At 40.1% G+C, this 18,573-nt stretch overlaps 1 protein-coding gene across 5 annotated transcripts in view; it reads right to left on the reverse strand.

The window, feature by feature from the left end:
* The window catches only part of trim105 (tripartite motif containing 105), a 61,914-nt gene that overhangs the window by 18,242 nt on the left and 25,099 nt on the right, over nt 1–18,573 (reverse strand). The window lies entirely within an intron of this gene.

An 18,573-nucleotide genomic window follows, 5' to 3' on the forward strand; every position in this document is an offset into this window, starting at 1 on the left:
CTACACCCACAGGGCTTCTTTCTAAAACACCTGCCCCTTATTTCTCCAGGCCATGTATTTAAAAATTGCCACCAGGGTTTCAAGGAGACAGCAAAACAAGCTTAACTATTAATTTGCATGTTGTAATGAGCACTGTGAAAGTGGAGACAGACAAAACACACACACACACACGTAGATAACGGCATCTACTGGGCTCCACTCATTTCAGAAGTGCCTCTACCTGATACAATATCTTTGTCAATTGAATTATTGTAATGCTATGTGACATAACAGCAGCAAATAGAATTTAAATAAGCACTGTGGTCTATGGATATACGAAGTGTTAACATGCCATGTTTATTTTGTCGCAAAATGTTTGCATTTCCAATTAGACAGTAATGTTAACTTCATTTAGCTATTTGTTTAAACATGCAGTCAGAAGGTAGATGTTGTGATTGTTGTTCGTGATTGTACTGGTGTTGTTAAGCAGATTTGTTGATTGAGTTGAGTTTTGAGTACTGAAATCTGCAACACCTGTTGCTGGCTCTTCGTTATCAGTTCTCTTAACGGTAGTCCTTTAAACATCACAGGACACACTGTTTATTTCAAATGCATATTTGTACTTCATATTTTCATGAATAAAGCTGCAAATTCTTTCATGCTTACATAGACTCCTACTCTATCATTGTTAGCTTTGAACAACAGAGAGAACACACAGCACCTGTGACAACATATCATTCATGCTTACCATTCATTCACTGATACAGTCGAATGCCATTTATGGCGGGCGGCCAGGTCCCATGCTCGGCCAGGACGCCCCTTCTACGTTCTGGGGGAAGCAACCATGGGCATCTCAGTACCTCTCCCCCGGGACGCTTGGTGGCAGCCTCCTTGGCTGACTAAGGTGCCTCAGTTTCCCGCAGGCTTCCATGGGAGATGGAGTCCTCAACAGCCCGGTTGGGAACTGGGGTGGCCGCCAGGGGGTGCTACATGGATTCCACAGCCTAGCTGGACAAATCTTCAGCCCCACCCTGAAGTGCAATTGGAACCAGGTGGGCAAGCACCTGGAACACTTCTGGGTGGGCTATAAAAGAGGCCAGCCACCAACAGAATTGGGAGGAAGAGGACAAGGTTGCCTGGGAGGAGGAGGAGGAGGAGGAGTGGTGGTGGTACCGCCAGAGGAAGGATTGTGTTGTATGGAGTTAAGTGCTTTTGGGACTGTGTATTGCCAGTGGGGTTCATGGGGAAGACGTGCCCCCCACGGGTGAAGAAAAATAAAAGTCCTTTGGGTTTTACACGTGCCTCTGTGTGAGTCTGTGTCGGGTCGGGCGCAATACAGCGTCCATATCACACATTGTATAATCTTGGTTAAAAAAATCAGGTTATGTTTAACTTTAAAACATGCAATGCACTTCCAGCAAATGCGACCAATGATTATATGTCTTAAAAGGGTTTTAGGGTTAACAGGAACATTGATGATCTTTGCAGTGTAAAATCACTGCCTCTATGATGTGCTGGTTAGGAATACGCGCCGATACAGCAAATTGCCGCACCACCACACGACAAACCAACTCAGCATCCAGATTAGGACCCGAGTGCAGCCATGCAACAGGCGACACCTCAGCACCACACTAGTTCAGATGGAGTGGAACAGTGTGAGATTTCTTATGGTGGTTGGAGTGCCAATTCTGTCACCAACCCTCAAGTTTTTCCCTGAAGGTTAGAGGGCCTACATGTAGGGATGGATGCAGATTAACATCATACCCAGGATGGGTAGGTGGTGCTGGATTGGTTTAGAAATGTGACACTCAGTGAGCAGTCTAATTGTTCTGACCCAGTATTAAGTAAAATTAACCCATTGCAGTCTCCAGATGTACTGTACATATTGTTGTGGTTATTTGTTGAAATACAGTATTTGGTGATTTTGATTTGCAAACCAGGGTTACTTCAAAGTAAATAACTCTTGTAAATAGCAGGCATATGACAAACAAATTCTGTCACTTTAATGTCAATTTTCAAATGATTCGCTTCTTGGTTTCATGACACCTTCAATTACTGATTACTGGGGGGAGGATTGCTGTGCCATTTGTCCTTTTTATAATCTTTATGTTCTTTGTGTGCCACCAGAAAATTAGTATGAAACTTGAAGTTGAGTGTGCCCACAGAGTTTGTACTTATACACACTCACCTAAGGGGGAACATTTGATCAACTGCAATTGGTTTATTTACTAAAACAGATTTTTTCTATCCATAAAATTTTTTGAGCATGTGATTTTAATTTCAGTTTAGTTGTCATTTTTCACTCATCTTTTATTGTAGTTTTTTAATTTTGTTTAACACCTGCCGTTCCCACGGCTCCACCCGCGTAGTAGTGAAACAGGACAAACTTTAAAAATAAATAAAGAAAAAAAACGTATCACAAGCTAAGCGGAGGCAAGTTACGCTCCAAAATGCAGAGGTAGACTGACTCCTGATGTCACACTTCCCACTCCCCTCGGCCGCAGCATCGGTCTCAGATTAGCGCAAATATATCGATGAGAGAAGTCGTAAAATCAACCAGAATGTTCAAGCAAATTATAGAACATAATCTGATCTAAATCCATTAAGTAGTTCTCTCGTGAAAAGCAGACAGACATACAGATGTTGGATTTTTTTCATATATTAATAATATTAATAATTTTGCTTTAGGTATACCTAAATTTATAAAAGTTAAGGTTTACATCAAAATAAAAAAAAAAAAACTAAGAAGCACGCACAACTTTAGGGTTCAGCTGACATCTGGATAGAATGTCTGCTGCCATATCTAGGAGAATTTTGACTCTGTTACATAAGTGTTCATTAAAACATTCTAACACCAAAGGTGATAAACCTGAAGTTTGAATTGTCCAGCTTTTTAAATATTAAAAACATTAAAATTAAACAGTTCTTGTTCAATTCTGTTCTTGCAGAGAACATGTATTATATTTATAACCACAGCAAATCACCATATACACTGTGTATTACACAGTGGAACAGGAACAATACTGAATGCGAGGACATGCTAACTATAAGAATTTGTCAAAATGGCATATTCAAACTTAAAAAATTCTGTTAGTTAGCAAAGTTCTTGGAGCAAGGAAACTAGGAGCAATGGGAGGCTGCCTGCGGAACTTTTGAGTGACAACATAAGAGATGAATATCACACTAACTTTAGATGTGAGAAGCGATTTTCTGCCAGCTGCAACATAAGTAGTACTTGCTGTCTACAATAAATATTTATTTTTTAATAATGTTATTTGATTTTTGAGAAATACTTTGTTTGGTAGGATTTATGGTTTGAGGAAAGTTTTAAACCAGTAAACAAGGAATTTCACAATGATGTTTGATTTGTCATAAGAGTTGTTGTTTTGTTAAAAGACAGATTTGCCAGTAAAATATCATACTACTTTCATTTCAAAAAGCAGTAAATTAAGCTGTGAAGGAAACAAAGATAGCAGCTTAACTTTTTTGATGAAATTTGTATTCAATGTTAGAAAAGTAAAGCTTTACCATACGCTTTTTCCGTGATGTCTCTTCACTTGTCCCTCTGACCTTTTCTACCACTCCTGCCACAAGGAAGTTGGTCTGAAAACTGTTTGTTGGGGAATTCTCTTCGGCACTGAGGGCAGGAAACTGGACCTCGAGAGCCCCGCCAGAATCTCATAATGCAGCTTTTACAGAAGTGGTGCATGCATCCTAGCATCACTGGCTGTGTGAAAAGCTCATAGCATATAGCACATGTCAGATCCTCTGTCAAGTTCATCCTGTTTTTGGCAGAAAATCACTCCTGGTAAAGATAGCTGTCTGTTACAAAGACCTGGTATTGGACTGCTAACAGTCAAAGTAAAGTTTCACATCCTCTCCTTCAGAAGAAGAACAAAAAACAAACATTAATTCTGTTCTTATAAATCATGGATCTCCTTTTGTAGTCAGTCATACATGGCAAAAATATTGACAGTTAAACATGTTTAACCCATTTCAGGATAACTGAGCTTTTTCATTTATCAAAGACAGAACAATCTGCACAGAACCATAAATAACTATATATTTTTATTAAATGTAACTAATACATTTACTGAAGACAGTAATTAATATTCTTGATTTGACAAATAATGCTAGTTACCGTTATTCCTTGCCTTGTGGATTGCTGCAGTTTCCTATATATGTATTAAGAGACTATAGCAAATTATAAAAGCTGCTGTCCCGACTTAACTCAGAATGCCAACAAGTGCACTATTACCAACTTGCTAAAACTCTCTGGACATAACAGAATAATCAAAACACTGCAAACGTCCAAGCAACCTCTATGCTCAAATGATAAAAGTGTTCTCTTTAAATTCAGAAGAACACTAGAAAGTCCTGATGGCAGGTTTCTCATTGCCCCGAAGGCACCAGCTGTAATTGAGTGGTTGCTCTCAACTTAATGCTGTCAGTGACAGTCACTGGTCACATGATGATTATGTTTGTTATTTTAAAAATGACTATACTGTAATATTAAAAGACTGTTGTGTCCATTTAGATTGATACCATGATTACATTGCGGCACATTTGCAGTCTGTGCCAAGAACCATGGAATATTTTAATTACTCCAAATATTTCTTTTGAGTTTCTGTCATCATTTCTACACTGGGCAAATGGAATAATGGAGCTTTGATATACTTAATATATGATATCAAGAGAATAACAGTGTCGAAATGATTTGAATAAAATTTCTGACAATATGCAAGAATATCGGAAAAATCAAACAAAAGGGTAGTGTTCGTTTGGAACAGGTTGCCGTCTAAGAGGTCCTTCCTTGCGTCAGATTTTAGACCGTTATAAAAAGTGCAATTTAGGAGCGATACTGCACTGCAAAATGCAGAGAAACGTTGAAGTGAAAGATACAGTAGGGTGAATAACAAAGACCATAATGGAAGTATCCTTGTTTCATAGTTGCCCAGAGAATCAGTAAGCAAAAACGAACCTTCGACTGTTATAACAACTATTTATAAAGTTTAAAGAATTTCTATACAGGCCGCAAGAGACGCTCAAACAATCCCTAATAAAAGCCTGACGTTGATATTAAAAAATTTTTCTAAGCGAAAATAAAGATCACTTACATTTTTTATTAACCTGAAGCAAAACTTGTCAAGTATCACTTTCTTTTCTAAGGAGACTTATCTTGTGTTGCGCAGTGCTCAGTATTCGAGTTCACTGAAACTTCGCAAAACACTTGTACTGACCAGGCTGCCTTTTACGGAAGCAAAAATGATCTCGGTCACGTGTACATCCACAGTTTAGCATGCAGGCAGGGGAAGAGGTGGGTTGGTGTTGTAACGTAACGTAGTTAATTAGGGTGCATGGAGCTAAACAGAAGCCGCCTTTTAAAAACTTCTTTAACACGCACGAAAAAACACGCATCTGACGTTCTTCAAAAACAATATATTACAGGTGTGGAGGTCGAGGTTCCGGTTTACGTCAGCTTTTCTATTTATCTAATGGTACGCATCTTTTCAGAAGGCTATGTTAATTAATATCCCGTGGGCATAGTGATTTATTAGATTCCCCAGTTACATCGACACTTTTACGATCTCATCAAAACAGGATGTTCATTATCTGTTCAAGCTTTTAAATTGCATATAATTTACTGGTGTTCAGTGTTATTTTTTTCTTTATTCGTTTTTTGCCTTTATTTTTTGTATTATTTTTTAAAATTATAAGAACTCATATAGTTTATTTTAATTGTATCGTTCTATAATGTATTGGTATTGTAAAACATAATAATAATCCTGCACTTGTACGTGCGTAACATTTTCCTCTCCTCTGATTAAAGAGTGGCATTTGCTTACGCACATCCGGTTTTGTACATTTTTCTTTCATTTTAGACAATGTTGAAAATTAGTTTTGAGGTTTAGCCTCATATGTAATGTACTTAACCTCAAACAATTAAAAGTTACCGCAGCTTTACTGGGTTTAAGAATTAGCATTGTGAACGTTACCCAGGAATGTTACTTAACGTTACAATTAAAAGTTCTTTATCTGTTCTCAGAATGTTATCCGGGAACATTAGCAAATAACCTTTGGATAACGTTAAAGAACATGACGTGTGCTGTTTTTAGGAGCTGTTAGCTGGCAGTTTTCTGGGATTATTTTGGTTTGTGCCTTGCACCCAGTGCTGTACTAATTTCCCTTTTTGCCAAATAATTTTCCCAATGCCAAATGACCTCTTGAATGTTTACCATTTTTATATATCGTATTTGCCGTTTTTCCAAAACGTGTTTCTGGCTGCAACATATTCCTTTTATTTTCACTCTTGGAATGTACAAAATGTTCCATTCATAAATTTCTGTTTTTCGCATTTTAATTTGATCGTCTTCGTTCCAATTTTTAGCTAACTTTCTTATTATATGCTGCACTTTCACGTCATCTCTGGCTTTTCTTATTGCATTCAGTGCATTCGTTTCTCCGAGTTACTAAATGTCCATTGTATTTAAAGCTTCTTTTATTTCTATGTTGACGCGATTGATTCATTTCCTCCTCCATGTCCAGCATTTTCGAGCACTGGGATTTTACAGATGTGGCTTTATTAAATTATCTGCTAGTAGAAGAAATTGATGAAACAAAGGTCACCTCGAATTCTTCGTTTTGCAGGTGTAATTTATGTGTATGTCCTTTTGCCTGATAGTTTATTGGTGCATTCTTAGGAGACCTGCTTCAATAATATGCATCAGAAATTATGTGATGAGCAAAAAGTAACTTCACTGCATGTTCTCATTTTGATTGACGTGTTTGCTTTTTTTTCTCCTGTGTTAGTTTGTTGACTTAATTACGAAAATGTAACTAGTATTCCAAAATATGATTAATAGATTTTACTTTTATAGTGTTTACTTTATTACATTTGTCATTTAATATTTGTTTTAATCTTAATTGTTTTGCAGTTTTATTACAATTGCATGTAACTATTAAACAATAGCTTACTTTACTTTTATTTCTTTTAATATTAATATGTCAGTTCATACAATATTTTCATGTACAACTAAGTGTGGCTGACCCTATCAAATGTCCAGTTTTTGGAAATTCATAATACATAGTCTGTTTTAAATTAGATGTGATATGGGAAATACAGACGTTTTATATCAATTGGACATAACATGGTATGTAGTACACCAATATCTCTCTATGGTTAGAAGTGCACATTTTATTATTCATTTGAGGAGCATATTGTACATTTTTAAAACACTTCTGCAAAATTCATATTAAGAATAACATAATAATCTGCAAAGGCAGAACTTAAAATGCTCTACAGCAAAAACGTTGTTAACTAGATATTACAATTACTATGAACATCTTCTTTCGGCTGCTCCCATTAGTGGTAGCCACAGCGGATCATCTTTTCCATATCTACCTGTCCTCTGTATGTTTCTCTGTCACACCCAACAAGTGCATGTCCTCTCTCACCATATTCAGTCATTCTTCCTTTCCTCTTGCCTGGCAGCTCCATCCCTAGCATCCTTCTCTCAATATACCCAGCATCTCTCCTCTGCACATGTCCAGACCAATGCAATCTCATCTCTCTGGCTTTGTCTCCAAATTGTCCAACCAGAGCTGACCCTCTAATGTACCCATTCCTAATCCTGTCCAACCTTGTCACATTCTTTTCACATCAAATGCAAATCTTAACATCTTTAACTCTGCCAAATCCATCTGTGTTTTCTGTTTTTTTGTTAGTGCCACCATCTCCAATCCATATAACATATAGTAGCTGGTCTCACTACTCTCTTCTGGGCCTTCCCTTTCACTCTTGCTGATACCCTTCTGTCAATAATCACTCCTGACACTCTTCTCCACCCTGCCTGCACTCTCTACTTCATCTCTCTTCCAAACTCCCCCGTTACTTTTTACTGTTGATCCCAAGTATTTAAACTCATCTACCTTCTCCAACTCTGTTCCCTGCATCCTCACCATTCCTCTGACCTCCCTCTCATTCACACGTGTAATCCGTCTTGGTCCTACTGACCTTTATTCCTCTCCTCTCTAGGGCATATCTCCACCTCTCCAGGGTCTCCTCAACCTGTTCCCTACTCTGTTACAGATCACAATGTCATCCGAAAAACATCATAGTCCACGGGGCTCCTGTCTAATCTCCAATGTCAACCTATTTATCACCATTGCAAATAATAAAGGGCACCTCCACCTTAAACACATCCATCGCTCCAACTGCATACTTCACCACTGCCTCATTTCCCTCGTACATATCCTGCACCACTCTTACATACTTCCTTTCCACTCCCGACTTCCTCATACAATGCCACAACTCTTCTCTAGGCAGCCTGTCATAGGCTTTTTCTAGGTCCACAAAAACACAATGCAACTCCTTTTGGCCTTCTCTATACTTCTCCATCAACACCCATCCATCCATCCATCCATTTTCCAACCCGCTGAATCCAAACACAGGGTCACGGGGGTCTGCTGGAGCCAATCCCAGCCAACACAGGGCACAAGGCAGGAACCAATCCCGGGCAGGGTGCCAACCCATCAACACCCTCTGATCAAATATCACATGTGTAGTGGTCTTTCCCAGCATGAATTCATACTGCTGTTACTAATCATCACCTCCATTCTTAAGCTAGCTTCCACTTCTTTTTCCCATAACTTCATGCTGTGGCTCATCAATTTTATCCCTCTGTAGTTAGTACAGGTCTGCACATCACATTTATTCTTAAAAATCAGTACCAGTACACTTCTTCTCCATTCCTCAGGCATCATCTCACTTTCCAAGATTTCGTTAAACAATCTGGTTAAGAACTCTATTTCCATCTCTCCTAAACACCTCCATGCTTCCACGGGTATGTCATCTGGAACAACAGCCTTCCCATTCTTCATCCTCTTCATAGCTGACCTTACTTCCTCCTTGCTGATCCCTGATGTAATCCCACCTCCACCTTGAATGCATCTGTCACTCCTACCGACCTCACCACTGTCACACTTCTCTCGTACATATCCTGTACAACTCTTTCGTACTTCTCTGCCACCCCCAACTTCCTCATACAATACCACAGCTCCTCTCGAGGCACCCTGTCATATGCTTTCTCCAGGTCCACAAAAATGCAAAACAACTCCTTCTGGCCTTCTCTGTACTTCTCCATCAACATCCTCAGAGCAAACATTGCATCTGTGGTGTTCTTTCTTGGCATGAAACCATACTGCTGCTCACTAATCATCACCTCACTTCTTAACCTAGCTTCCACTACTCTTTCCAAGAACTTCATGCAGTGACTCATCAATTCTATCCCCCTGTAGTTACTGCAGTCCTGCACATCCCCCTTATTCTTAAATATCGGCACCAGTACACATTTTCTCCACTCCTCAGCCATCCTCTCACTTTCCAAGATTCCATTAAACAATCTGGTTAAAAACTCCGCTGCCATCTCTCCTAAACACCTCCATGCTTCCACAGGTATAACATCTGGACCAAGGTCTTTCCATTTTTCATCCTCTTCATAGCTGTCCTTACTCCCTCCTTGCTAATTCATTGCACTTCCTTGATCACTATCTCCACATCATCCAACCTTCTCTCTCTCTTGTTCTCTTCATTCATCTACCTCTCAAAGTACTCTTTCCATCTGCTCAACACACTCTCCTCGCTTGTGAGTATGTTACCATCTTTATCCTGTGATATATGGCCAACAGTTTATCCTGGCCAATACCCCCATGCTGCCAGGTGGAGTCCTCCCTGCAATTTGGAGGTGGCCCGAATTCCAGCAGGGCATCATGGACAATGAAGTTCGGCTTCACAGCCCTGCTGGATACTGTGGGGGCCGCCAGGGGACGCTGCAGGGAGGCAAGAATGTTTTTATTATAGCCCAGAAGTACTCCCTAATCACGGGGACGGAAGGAATGAAGTACTTCCGGGCTGAAGAAAAGAAGAAGTTTTCATCTGACCCGAAAGTGCTATGAAATCACATGGACTGAGGGACAGAAGCACTTCTGGGTCAAGGAATATAAAGGACTGTGGGAAACCCCAGCAGACTGAGCCGGAGTTGGGAGGGAGTGCGACAGAGCTGCTGAGTGGAGTGGTGGATTTGTGATTGTTTATTAATTTATTATTGAGTATTTTGTGTATTGTGGAGGTGGAGGTGCTTTGTGCACATTATTGGAAGAATTAAAATTACTTCTGATATTTTACCTGGTGTCTGAGGGTTCAGGGGTCAACAGGGACCCATGTTTCCCACAATCTTTTATCACTCTAACCTGCTGCACATCTTTCCCAACTTGGTCCCTCTGTCTAGCCAATCGGTACAGGTCCTTTTCTCCCTCTTTAGTGTCCAACCGCTCATACAACTCATCATACGCCTTTTCTTTAGCCTTCACCACCTCTCTTTTCACCGCGCCTTATCTCTTTGTACTCTTGTTTACTTTTTGCATCTCTCTGATTATCCCACTTCTTCTTTTGCCATCCCCTACTCTGTATACTCTCCCATACTTCCCCATTCCACCACCAGGTTTCCTTTTCTTCCTTGCTCTGTCCAGAGGTCACGCCAAGCACCCTTCTTGCTGTCAAGAACCTTTGAGGCTTTTAAGAGCCTGTCAGGCACCCTTCACCACTATGTCCATTGAAATCCACTCCAATCACCACTCTCTCTCCCTTGGGTACACTCTCCACCACTTCATGCAACTCACTCCAGAAATCTTCTTTCTCATCTCATCCAACTTGCGGGGCATATGCACTAATAACATTCATCACCACATGTTCAATTTCCAGCTACATAATAATCTCTCTGTCCAACACCTTTTCACCACCAAAACACTCCTGAGATACTGCTCCTTCAGGATAACCCCTACCTCTTTTCTCCATCTATCCACACCATGGTAGAACAATTTGAACCCACCTCTGATACACCTGGCCTTACTTCCCTTTCCATCTTGTTTTTTGCATGCACAATATATCAACTTTCCTTATCTCCATCATATTCGCTAACTCTTACCCACTTACCAGTCATACTGCCAACATTCAAAGTTCCGACCCTCACTTCCACTCACCTAACCTTCCTCCTCTTCTGCCTCCAGACACGCCTTCCCCTCTTCTTCTCTTTTGGCCAACAGTAGCCCAATTTCCCCCGAGCATCCTGTTGGCTAGTACAATGGTGGCTGTTATTAACCTGGGCCTCAACTGATCTGGTATGGAAATCTGTATTATTGTCCGCATATTGAGCTGGCAAAACTTTGACGTAACCTTCCCATTTATCCATGCTTGGGACTGGCTTGAAGAAACACAATGATTTGTACAATTACTATGAACATTATCCCGAGTTATTCGAATCAGGTCATTTTTTTTTTCACATACAAATTATACATACAGTAAAATATTTAGTGAAATGCTTAGTTGCTCAACTTCAATGGTGGTGTTTTTAAGAAAAATATAAAGTGTCACAAGAACCGGAGACATCAAAGGTTTGGGGCAGCCACCCATATATTATGCCCTGGCTGCAAATGGGTAAATTTGTTGAGATGTTCACAGATCTGAGTCCAAAACAGAACTGATTTATGTATGTAAAGATGGTGGCCTTAAAGACTGGGACCAGAAGTGACATCATCGGGACCAGAAGTGACATCATAGTGTGCACCAGAACTGGAAGTGACGTCTTCATGGGCAACGGAACCATGTAGGATTTCCCGTGAATGGTCTGCAGAGGATCAAGAGAGAAAGTCAATGATCCTCACCACCCCTGGTCTGGCGTGGAACTATCATTATTCAGGCCCTTTAGCTGCCTCCCATGCACACATGTGTGACAAAAGGGACAATTACAATAATACATCACTTTATAAATAATCAAAAATCATTAATAGAATTTTAAATACAGGATAGTAGTACATAATAAATAACTTAATAGCTTAAAATACCTTAATATTAAGAGAGTGTACAATAGGACATTGTGTAGTTCTAGACACTTTCCTTACTCAAGGTGCAACTGGACTTTGGACAGAAGCTTCTACTCAGTCTCTCTGAACTGGACTTAAGGCAGTGTTTGCCACACAACAGAAGCCATTGTTGGGATGGCTCTTGATGTAGATATCCTCAAAGTTATGGAGTGCACACCCAATGATTCGTTCAGCTAATCACACCACTCTCTGCAGAGCCTTGTGGTCCTGTTGTGCGCTGTTCCCAAACCAGGTAGTAATAGTTCCTGTCAGAATACTTGGTAGATGTGCAGAAGTTCTTTAGTAATTGGGAGGGCAGCCAGAAACGTTCTTCTGCCTTTTTTACCATGGTGTTCATGTGTTTTGACCAGGTTAGGTCTTCTCTTATGTGAACACAATGATAGTGTGGACTAAAATTGTGCACCTTCTCCACTTGAGTACTGTTAATACTGAGGGGGATAGTGCCTCTGCTATTTTTTCCCAAAATCCTTTGTCCGGCTAACATTCATGTGTAGATGGTTGTCTTGACAGCATTGTGACAGACTGTCCACTTCTTTCAGACAAACCTGCTCATTGCTGTTAGATATCAAGTCTACCATGGCTGTATCATCAGCAAACTTGACAGTGGTGTTAGAATAATGTGCAGCCATGCAGTCATTCATATGTGTAGAAGGAGTACAGCAGTGGACTCAGGACACAGCCCTGTGGAGCCCCAGTGTTGAAAGTGATGGATAATCTGGTGTGGCCACCCACTCGAACCACTGAAGGTCTGCCTGTCAGTAAGTTAAAAGTCAACCTACACAATGAAATGTTAAGAAACAGGTCCCCAATCTTAGTGATGACTTTAGATGGGTTAAATGAGGAATTATAGCATTCATACATAATTCTCTCTCTTGCATTTCATATGAGACAGTATTCTACAAAGGATCACTGGGATGGCATCCCCTGTGAATTTACTGGAATGATATGCAAACTGTAATGGATCGAGTGCTTTTAAAAGAGAAGAGCATATGTGATTTTTGACTAGCCTTTTGAAACACTTCATTGCTATAGCAGATAGTGGGATGATACTCAATCAGGCTAGTTGGATGTGATTTGTTAGGGAGTGGAACAATGGTAGACATTTGAGTAAGATGGTATGACAGACTGGGTTAAGTACAGATTAAATATTACCATGAGCACTGGTACAAGCTATTTGGCACAGGTTTTAAAACCACATCCTCAAATTCCATCTGGGCCTGCTGCCCTTCTAGTGTTCATTTTCCTGAAAGCTGCACTTACATCATATTTTGACAATGTGAGCACTGTTTGCTTACTAAGTGGTTTGTGTTTTACTACTGGCTGGCAACAGTAGCATTCATATCAAAGCGAGTATAGAAGTTATTCAGCTAGTCTACCAGAGGTGTGAATCCACCAAATGATTTTATGTATTTCTGTAAAATGTTTCTGTGCATTGAATGTTGCATATCTAACAGCATATGCACTGTGAAACTGATTTCCTGCAATTTTCAAAATGTTTTGTTTTCACGTATGTCAGAAACAAACAGGAATCCCCTTCTTTTCCCTACCTGAACGGTTTCTTAAGCTTCATGATTAAATTTGATATCCAGTCCAATGTTTTTGCATTTCAGAGAACCCCTTGATTTATATATAATTACATTCATTGGAGAACTTTGATGTGAAATAAACATTGAAAATCTTGAGGGAAAAAGCAGTCATACTCCTCAGGAGAATACCAAGAAAATGTGCTATCAGCTGACTTGTTGGTCTAGGGATATGACTCTTGCTTTGGGTACAAGAGGTCCTGGGATCATATCCCAGACAAGACCTTGTTCATTTACCAACATTAACTCTTGTCCTAGTGCTTCAAGTTGGTTGTATTTTCTGCATTACCGGGCAAAGTTTGAGCGACATGCAAAACAGTTGTCGATCTGTAACACTTTGCCTCTGTTTTGTGCTTCCACTACACAAATTGACATTAACCTAATGGGAATCTTTATGCCACACAAGATGCAGATTGTATCCAAATGTTCTCTTCAAGTGCATCCAGTAAAGACTTGGAAAATGAACTCTTGAAATGTGTGATGACAAATACATTTCAAAAACCCTAAGTGGGACATAAAAGGGGAATTCAGGTGTGCTGGCTTGTTGGTCTAGGGGTATGATTCTCATTCTGGGTGTGAGAGGACCCACGTTCAAATCCCGAACAAGCCCTCGTTCCTTTACCCATGTTAACTCTTGTCCTCGTGCTTCAACTCGGTTGCGTTCTCTGCATTACCGGGCAACATCTTAGCGACGTGAAAAACAGTTGTCGACCTATAACACTTTGCCTGTTTTGTGCTTCCACTACACAAATTGAACTTAACCTAACAGGAATCTTTGTGCCACTCAAGACGCAGAATGTAGGCAACCGTTATCTTCAAGAATATCCTGTAAAGCCTTGCAAAATGTTCTCTTGAAATGCATGAAGAGAAATAAACTTCCAAACCCTAAATGGGACATTAAAGAACATTCAAGTATGCTGGCTTGTTGGTCTAGGGGTACGATCCTCGCTTAGAGTGTGAGAAGTCCCGGGTTCAAATCCCCAACAAGCCCATCTTTGCTTCTTCCTGACAAGGTGGTATTCCCCCAAGAAGCTTCTGAATTGCTTAGGAATGATGGTTCCTTCCACGTTTCGAATACCAGATGCACCTGTCAAAACGGACACGTTCAAAAAGCCGAGAACCTTAAGAACTCCTCTTCCCACTGCTGCCATGTTGTTACGTTCCCTGTGATGGTTCTTCCTAAAGAAATGCTTTTCCTTGGCGAAACGGTCGAAAACGATTCCTTGCCTGGAATGATTGAAATACTGTATCTTCATCAGTTATTGCATGCCACTGCTGCCTAGAACTTGGCGGAAAAGTTGCTGATTTCTGCTAAAAGCAGTGTAAAGCTTCCACACAAAGGAAGGACAGTTGTCTGATGGGGAAAACTGAATTCTACTTTCAGATTGCCAATTCCAGAAGCTAAAGTTCCGTACCTACCTTAAGTTTTAAAACACTGCCTGGTGAGGTAACTCAGCTCGGTGTTGGCTTGTGGTCTAGGGGTATGATTCTCGCTTGGGTGCTGAGAGGTCCCGGGTTCAAATCCCGGACAAGCCCGTCTCTAGTTTCATCGTTTGCAATTCATATCTGAGATGCCTAAACTTACAGTTTTAGAGATAGTTTGGAAAGCTAAAACTTCCACGTACCGTTCCAGTCTACTAGATAATTAGGCAGAGCAATAGGATGATATACAGCAACGGAAGCAATTTCTTCCCGCTGCCGTCGGTATTTCTTTCGCCGGTACGTGTCAATATCGGCACGGCTTCAAACAGAAACAGATTGTCTTGCATGTCGGTAGAAAAAAGAACTTACTGACCTTAAACACCCTAAAATATCTGACAAGCACAACCATTAATTCATTTAAGACATGGAAATGAATTGATATATGTCTATTTTTGTTGTTTTCTTGCTGTTGCTGTCTCCTTCAGCTGCTGCCCCACTTTCAGCAATGAGGATACAGTTGGTGATCACTTCTTGAAGGAAGTAAAGCTTTTCAAATTGTGGCCAGGAAAGGAAGCAGTAAAGAATTTCAATTTGTAATTTAAATTTGGTTAGGTGTAAACAAACAAGTTGCACATCTGACACTGAAGGATTGAGAGAATGCAGCCCTCCGGACATTTGCTGGAAATCATCGCTTAAGACGAAAGAAATTTGAACGCAATTTCAGAAGAGTACCCCCTTCAGATTTGGGCAGGAATGAAACCTCAATGAGTTTCAAGAATTCGTGAGATTGATTTTATGCGTTAGTGTGAAATGGTTCTTTGCGTTGACTTTCACACAACTCTAACAGCGTTTGGAATGTGAATTTGTTTTCTACAATTTTCAGAATATTTCATTCTCACGTATGTCAGAAACAAAAAGAAACAAAAGTTCCTTGCGACTCTGTGAAGCCCTTGATTTCATTAGAAATACTTTCTTTCGAGAACTTTGCTTTGAAACAGATAATGCAAATCTTGCGACACAAAGCAGTCACACTCCCCAGGAGAATGCCAAGAAAAGGTGCTGTAGCTGCTCCCGAAGGTTTTTCTTCTGGTACAGATGAGACCACGCTCCGGACTGATGTTTAAAGAGTATTTATTTGCTCTCTCCTTTACCGCTCTCAAACACCGTGAAAAACTAAAATACAATAAAACTAGTAAATTAAACAATTAATGAATTACACAGGTGGTCAGGATAACAAATTTAAACATACCGGTGTGCGCCTTCTGACCAGAAATTCCAATTTTTGGAAATGTGGCCAACCCTAAGGCAGCCAAAACACATGTTGTTGTCGACAATAAATTTTTTCTTTTCCTCCAAAGACATTGCTACAAATTTTTTACATTTATATATAAAGTGATTTTGTTGACAACAGACACATTCTACTTGCCTCAAGTTTTGAGTGGCGGAAGAGCTAGTTTTGGAATCTTTGTTATCCTCTTGGATCAAAGTGGATTTTGGATCTTGAGATGTCTTTGTTGATGTCATTAAGGTGCTTGCCTTAAGATGCCTTTGTTCCTTTACAGGCTTTTCCTCTGTATGTTTCAATGCATAAAGTGAGGAAATTGGGTTGCATGCAATGCACGCTTCCTCTTCCACAAAGTCTGAAAATTCCTGGAAGCTTGGATAAGGTTTGTTATCACTCAGTGCTTTACTAACATATCAATTCCACTGGGTTGTTAGCCAATCAGGTAGCTTCTGCAATAATTTCTGATTTTACTCACAATCATCCAAAATCTTTAAGCCCTGTATGTGCAGCATTGCATACTTGCATGAGATGAGGAAATCACTAAACTCTCTCAATTTAAGAGATTCTCTTGGTCCAATCTTTGGCCAGGTACTCAGTTTTGCTCGGAATGCTCTTTGGACTACAAAGGGGTGACCATAACGTTTGTTCAATGCAACCCAAGCTTGCGTGTATGCTTCCCCATCGCTTCTATAAAACATTCCTTCTACTTCGCTCAGTGCTTCTCCACTTATGTATCTTTTCAAATAGAACAACCTATGTGCTGGGTTTGTGCAGTTTGTTTCAATTAAGGCCTTGAAGCAGGTGCTCCATTCAATAAATTTGAGTGGGTCCCCTGTGAACACAAATGGCTCTGGTGCCAGAAGTTTAGTCACTACCAGGGATTCTCTTAATGCCTGAACTAGCAAGGCTTCTTTCGATGCTGATTCAGTTTTATCTTCAGGAACTGAAGTGCTTTGAGGAACTTGGGCAGGAGGAATGTTGTCATGCTGCGTTGGAAACTGACTTGGAGGCAGTGTGGTTATTATTTCAATATCTCCCATTTCGGCACTCAACTTTAATTCCTCTTCAGCATAAACACTGTATTCTGCCTCTATTACTTCAAGATCCCTTTGATTTTCCAGCATTTTTAATCTCTCTTGTTGGGCTAGGACCTCCTTTCTCTGAATAGAAATTTCCCTTTCTCTGTTAATCTCAGCCCGTTTTGCTGCCAAGCGTGCTGCAGCCTCTGCCCTTTTTGTTGACATGTGACTTCCTTGCTGACTACTACGTCCAGCTCTTGATACAGTTGAACCATAAATCGACCTGGCTTCTTCTCTTTGGAGTAACTGGAGGAGAGTTTCTTTCTCAGCAACTGCATCAAACATTTTGGTACCTGCTTCCATATAGCGCCTTTTCAGAACTGCCATTATTTCACTAATTACTGAGATGCTGCTATCCATTTTTCTTCTTATATCTTGAGACGGGGTAGCCAGTGCACGTAAACCCTCATATTCCTTTTTCAGATCTGACTCATATTTTTCCAAATCCAAAATCATTTCACTTAACTCAGCTTTGGATAATTCTTCCTTGAGTTTAGACCTGATAAGCTGAACCTCTGCTTTGAAATTTACATACAGGAGCATAAACTTTCTTTCCTTCCTAGCTATCTCATTTTCTTTAAACTCAAGCATTTTTTCTGTGGGGCATCTAGCTCTTTCTGAGCGCCTAACCTGCTGCTCGACATCAGATGGTTGCTCCTGTAGCCCTACTCTGTGTATTTCAAGCTTGGCATAAATTTCAGCTATGCGCTCTTCAACCATTTGTCTTTCTGAATTTTCAAGTTCTGTTTCTAATGTCTTCTATAATTGCGCCTTCTCGTTTTCTAAAGCCTCAATTACTTCTTCCATTTTCACTAACAAACTTATAAGCACTGCATTGCAATATTAAACAATCAAATGTGAATTATAGAATTCTCATGAAAATATGCATCAATTATAAAACAATCTACACATTTCTGTTCAACTTACAAAACAAAATAGCATATTAGACACAATACGTAATTAAAACTTTCATAATATGAATAACAAGAAACGTTAATATCAACAATTATGAATATGACTATATTTCCAAATTTAAAGATGCCTAACCTGACGTCCCAACAGCGTTATTACTTATTGTACACAGAATAGTCCAAAGATGTTAGAACGATTCCCTTTCTGTTGCTGCCCTTCACTTCAAAACCGTCTTCTTATTGCGTGCCAAACCTGCTTCGCGCTGAATCGGGTGTTGAAGCTCCTGACGTCGCGTGCAACGAATGCTGGGATTTGTAGGCAGATCCTCCCGTGGAACGTGGCAATGGAGTATCGAAACACGTGTCCTTCCAATCCT

This window comes from Erpetoichthys calabaricus, chromosome 11 (assembly GCF_900747795.2).
Source record: "Erpetoichthys calabaricus chromosome 11, fErpCal1.3, whole genome shotgun sequence".
Lineage (NCBI taxonomy): Eukaryota > Metazoa > Chordata > Cladistia > Polypteriformes > Polypteridae > Erpetoichthys > Erpetoichthys calabaricus.